General features: G+C 37.9%; 1 non-coding gene across 1 annotated transcript; it reads right to left on the bottom strand.

Moving 5' to 3' along the window:
- Positions 1-1,016: 1,016 nt before the first annotated feature.
- LOC139166076 (U6 spliceosomal RNA) lies at positions 1,017-1,123 on the bottom strand. The gene has a single exon (XR_011558884.1). It is a non-coding gene; the product is annotated as a U6 spliceosomal RNA (small nuclear RNA).
- Positions 1,124-6,288: the final 5,165 nt, after the last annotated feature.

Below are 6,288 nucleotides of genomic sequence, written 5' to 3' on the forward strand. Positions count from 1 at the left end.
ATGATCAATGGATATATTGTCATCATTGCCATCATAATCAAAATGAATAAAGAATGCATCCAAATATTAGAAAAACAAATCCAGAGAGATCAAATCCCTAATTAGAAGCGCAGAATTTCATTATCCTAATTAAAAAAGATATAAATTATTGAAATAAGAATTAAAAAGATCCCTTTCAAATAGAAATGGCATAAGTAGCTAGTCTTAAATTAAGTTTTGATTAATGTAAATGGAAAATTGTGGTAATTAAGATTAATAACACGTGAATTACATGAATTACTGTATTTTTCAGAGTATAAGACGCACCAGAGTATAAGACACGCCTTAGTTTTGGGGGAGGGGTGGCTGCAAATCCAATTAAATAAATTAAATAAATAAATAAAAGTATCTGTTTGCCAAGTATTCATCTGGCTAGCATACTTAGTCTGGTTAACAATGAAAGAGCTTTGAAGCCAGTAAGAGCTGGGAACATTGTTAGCACCTAGTTAGGGTTGGAAAGAAACATTTGGAGCAAATAGAGAATGGGGAAAAAAATCAAAGACAGGGTTTGTAAAACATCCTTTACAGAAATAACAATAGTTTATAGTTTATAGTTTATTAGATTTGTATGCCGCCCCTCTCCAAAGACTCGGGGCGGCTCACAGCATAGCAGTAATACAATACATTACAAATCTAATAATAAAAAATTAAATCCATTTTAAAAGACATTAAAATAAGACATTGGAAAATTATTCTGGGATTATCAACAGTTTTCTCTACCATTGTACAAGTAGTGTGGCTATCTCCCTATTGTTAATGGAGCTTAAATGTTGGGTAACTTGCCTCTTCTTTGGCCTGTCTCTTTTTCCATCTCCCTTTTTCATCTTATTATTATAATTTTTATTATTAATAATTTATTTGTCCAAAACATGCACAAGGTATTGGTATAAACATAAGTAAAGTAGGTACAGATAAATTAGGACAATAGGACAATAAGACAGGGACGGTAGGCACAATGGTGCACTTATGCCCCTTAAAAAAATATGGAATGCTTCACAAATTTGCATGTCATCCTTGCGCAGGGTCGATACTATTCTTCTCTGTATTGTTCCAATTTTAGTATAAGTGCTGCCAAAGCGAGCACATAACTTCTATTTTGCCTTTTCTGGCAGAAAGAAACAGGGGGAAAGAAAAGTTAACAGGGACAGAATGGAGAAAAGGGAAAAGGCCACCAACTGCTGTGCCATGTATCCTTCCCCTCCCACTGATATGAAGGACTGTTCTGTCCATCTTTAGATTTCTAGCTTATTCACCGGCAATTATTATTCCACAATTTTACCAGCAAGAAAGCCAAACACTGTCACGAACTCTCACGCTGCTGTTCATAGAGATGTCCTTTTGATTTCAGCAGGAGAATTTGGTACCCAATTCTATACAGGATCCTAGTCTAGGCTTCAGAATCATGTAGTCTAACAATTCAGATATAACCTTTTGAAAAGGAAACAGAAAACAGTTTTAGGAATATGCTCTTCCTCATTCAGTAAGGAGCTTCACGGTAACACTGCACAAGCTAAGAAACAACAAAACTTTATATTACAGAGTGGGCCTTCTCTGGGTCCCGTCAACTAAACAATGTCGGTTGGCGGGCCCCAGGGGAAGAGCCTTCTCTGTGTTGGCCCCAGCCCTCTGGAACCAACTCCCCCCGGAGATTAGTACTGCCCCTACTCTCCTTGCCTTTCGTAAGCTCCTTAAGATCCACCTTTGTCGTCAGGCATGGAGGAACTGAGACATCTCCCCCGGGCAGATACAATTTATGAATGGTATGTTTGTATGTATGTGTGTTTAGAAAATGGGGTTTTTAAATATTTTTAAACAGTAATTTAGATTTGTTGTAAATTGTTTTCACTTTGTTGTGAGCCGCCCCGAGTCTGCGGAGAGGGGCGGCATACAAATCTAAATAATAAATAAATAATAAATAAAATATTTCTTTTCTATTCCTTTTCAATAAAGCAAGGAACATGAACAAATACATTCGTTAGCCAATAGAAAAGAATAGAATTCTTTATTGGCAAAGCATGATTGGACACACAAGGAATTTGTCTTTGGTGCATATGCTTTCAGTGTACATAAAATAAAAGATACATTTGTCAAGAATCATTAAGTACAACTCTTAGTGATTGTCATAGGATACAAATAAGCAATCAGGAAACTATTCATATTGATATAAATCATAAGGATACAAGCAACAAGTCATACAGTCATAAGTGAAAGGAGATGGGTGATAGGAACGATGAGATGCCGTCGTATTTTCCTTAGGACAGACTGTGAAAATTTCTAATTTAGCAATACTAGCATAAAGGTCTCAGTAGACAGAAATCATTACAATGAGAAGACAGGATTTCAAACAAAACGATGACATTAGACAACTCCTGATCACTTTTGAAAATGTATCGATGTATATCCCACTGTATGAATTCTGGCCCAGAAATTGACTTAGACAGTGAATGGAATCCTTTGTGAAACTCTTATTTTAACAGAGAGAACTTTTCCTGTATTTCCTCCATCACATCATCTGCTCTAGGTTGCAAAAGACTCCAAGAACATCTCAAGGAGCATTTTCATCTGAGACTAATAAATAGGAGGACCATAAGTAGGTAAATGCTTCCCTTGAGCTCCACAGAACAATTACGAATCCTAGCTTTCACCATTTCCTTTGCCCTCACGAAACTAAGCAAAATCACCCACTACCCATTCATGGAAAGGGGCAAACTTCCCACTGTGCCTAATGTAAACAGAAAATGCACAAAAATCATTCTGCCCAGAAAAAAGGTGAAAGAAGAGAAATCTCCTATGACTCCTGTATGTTTGCTTTGTGTTTGCATACCCAAACATCTAAACATATGTTTAATCAGAAATATATGTCTCTTGATTCCAATTTATTATTATAATTAATAAAAAAGAATCCAAACCTCATATATAAACTGAATAAACAAATTCTCACAGCCAACCCACACTCAGTAAAAGACCTTGGAATACTAATATCAAATGACCTAAGTACTAAAGCCCACTGCAACAATATCGCCAAAAAGGCTTCTAGAGTTGTTAACCTGATCCTACGTAGCTTCTGCTCCGGCAATCTCACACTACTCACAAGAGCCTACAAAACTTTTGCCAGATCCATCCTTGAATACAGCTCATCTGTCTGGAACCCATACCACATCTCGGACATCAACACCCTTGAAAACGTCCAAAGATATTTCACCAGAAGAGCCCTTCACTCCTCCACTCGAAACAGAATACCCTACGAAAATAGACTAACAATCCTGGGTCTAGAAAGCTTAGAACTACGGCACCTAAAACACGATTTTATTGCCCACAAGATCATATGCTGCAACGTCCTACCGGTCAATGACTACTTCAGCTTCAACCACAACAACACAAGAGCAGGCAACAGATTCAAATTTAATATTAACCGCTCCAAACGTGACTGTAAAAAATATGACTTCAGTAACCGAGTTGTCGAAGCGTGGAACTCATTACCGGACTCAATAGTGTCAACCCCTAACCCCCAACATTTCTCCCTTAGACTATCCACGATTGACCTCTCCAGGCTCCTAAGAGGTCAGTAAGGGACGTACATAAGTGCACTAGTGTGCCTTTCGTCCCCTGTCCAATTGTCTTTCCTTTATCTCATATCTCATATATATTGTCTTCCTTTCATATATCTTCTCCTCTATTTTTACATATTACAGTATCTTTATATATATTACTTCATGTCTATTCCCTTCCATATGTATTGTGTATTGGACAAATGAATAAATAAATAAATAAATAAATAATATAATATAATTGCTAAGTATTTTTGATCTACTATTTTCTCTCCAGAGATGGGTTCCTATTGGTTCTAACCGGCTCCTTAGAATCGTTAATAAACCAGTGTTGATGTCATGGAGCCAGTTCTGTTGGTGTTGGTCTGTGGGAGCTGCCATCTTTGTTTTTGTTTCTGCACATTTACATAAGCTGATTTTTGCTCCTGCACATGCAGAATATTTTTATTATTTTCAAAATGTATACAAAATGTACACTTCCCCCGTGATGCAAACCGGTGGGGAAGGTAAGTAGAACCCACTCTTGGCTCTCTCCCAAGCCAAGCTGTTGATAGAAGGAGATGATAATGACATACATAAAACATAGAATTGTCTCAAAAAAAAATTCCTGCAGAGATTGCAGGCATCCAGGTTAAGACATTAACAATCCTGCCCATTGTCTTCCATATTGTATTGTCAAGAGAAATCTTCTTTAACCTAACATGCTATAGATGTGTTGAACTATCACCCCAAGTAATAATGGCTATTTTTAAAAAATACAGTGCTACCTGTACTTAAGAACTTAATTCGTTCCGTGACCAGGTTCTTAAGTAGAAATGTTCTTAAGAAAAAGCAATTTTTCTATAGGAATCAATGTAAAAGCAAATAATGCGTGCAAACCCATTAGGAGAGAAATAAAAGCTTGGAATTTGTATGGGAGGAGGAGGAAGAAGAAGAAGAGGAGGAGGAGGAGAGTCGCTGCCGAAGGAAGAAGGTGAGGTGAGGGGAATAAAAAAAAAATCCAAAACTTTAAGGCTTAAAAAAAAAAAGAGGGACTCTGAGGCGGCGAGAAGGAGCACGCATCTCCCATACATCCGGCGCAAGACTGCCTCGCATACAGTGCTCCCAGGGGGAATGGCAGGAAACTGGCCAGGCCTTGGTGCCACTCTCAAATTTCCTGGGAAATTTTTCCGGGCTCGGGTTCTTAAGTAGAAAATGGTTCTTAAGTAGATGCAAAAAAATCTTGAACACCCAGTTCTTATCTAGAAAAGTTCTTAAGTATAGGCGTTCTTCGGTAGAGGTACCACTGATGGAGAATCTATGGCACAGGTTCCAGAGGTGGCACACAGAGCAGCAGCCAGCTATTCTTCTGAGTTCTATTGTGCACATGTGAATCAGCCAGTTGGTCTGGCGTGCATGCGCATCAGCCAGCTGCTATCTTCTGGGTTCTGGCATGCACATGTGCACCAGCCAGCTGGTCTTAGAAGCTGTAAGAGTTCCCTGCATGCCACAGTTGGGTTCCTTCTGGTTTGGACCGACTTTATAGAACCATTAGTAACTTGGCAGCCTGGGTCTCTGGAACCTGCAGTGACCCAGGCCTGCCACATCCCTGAGCAGGTTCTCTTGGTGGCATCATAGACAGCGCCATCTTGGTTTTTGCTTCTGTGCATGTGTAGAAGCTTTTTTTTAGTTTTGCACATGCATACGCCCACCTGCACAGTGCATCCCCGAGCAAACCAACAGTAGCAGAATCCAGAACATACTCCTGGTGCACATGTACTCCAGCTTTGAGACTTGGTGCTGGAAAGGTTAACCATGACTGCTATAATGTAACACATTAGAAGGCACCTACCACTCGGGGAGGGGAGCATACAAATCTAATAAATTATTATTATTATTATTATTATTATTATTATTATTATTATTATTATCATTATTATTATTATTATTATTATCATCATCATTATCAATATTATTATTATCATCATCATTATTATTATCATTATCATTATTATCATTATCAATATCATTATCATTATCATTATTATTACCAATTGCCCAGATATTTTGTTGCCACTGCAAGTTAATGATAAACAGCAAAGAAGGAAAAAAAAATGGGAGGATGGGGCATGCTGTCTCTTGCAGTTTTGATCATTTGTTTTTACTAGCTGACAAAAGTGATTTCAGATGATGAAAGTGATTTAAGTGCCTCTGTGTATCTGTGCGTTGCACCTGTTGTGTTAAAACTTCTTCACTGAGCCAAGTTAAGAAAAATCAAAGTTAATTGTTGTTACAACAAAGGCTGCTCTTGAGTATTGATTACTTTCCATGCTTTCAAGTTATCACTGGTTGCTTAAGAAAGCAGGCTTGTTTTCACCATTGACTTACTGCAAAGAACACAACGTGATATTTCACATGCAGAATAGTTTCTCTTATGTGCTACTGGATCGTTGCAAACTTTTTAAAATGAGAGACAGTTGGGGTAGCTGCAGGGGTGAAATGCTATCAGTTTCCACCAGTTCCTGGGAAACGGTAACACTGGGAATGGTTCAGAGAACCAGTACTGGCGGCAATGTGAGGCTCCACCCACCCACCCAGTCTCTGCTTTGCACTTTATTTATTTATTTATTTATTTATTTGTTTGTTTGTTTGTTTGTTTGTTTATTTATTTATTTATTGGATTTATATGCCGCCCCAATACTAAAAACAGTTAAAAACCCAT

This window comes from Erythrolamprus reginae, chromosome 3, assembly GCF_031021105.1.
Source record: "Erythrolamprus reginae isolate rEryReg1 chromosome 3, rEryReg1.hap1, whole genome shotgun sequence".
In the NCBI taxonomy this organism is placed as follows: domain Eukaryota; kingdom Metazoa; phylum Chordata; class Lepidosauria; order Squamata; family Dipsadidae; genus Erythrolamprus; species Erythrolamprus reginae.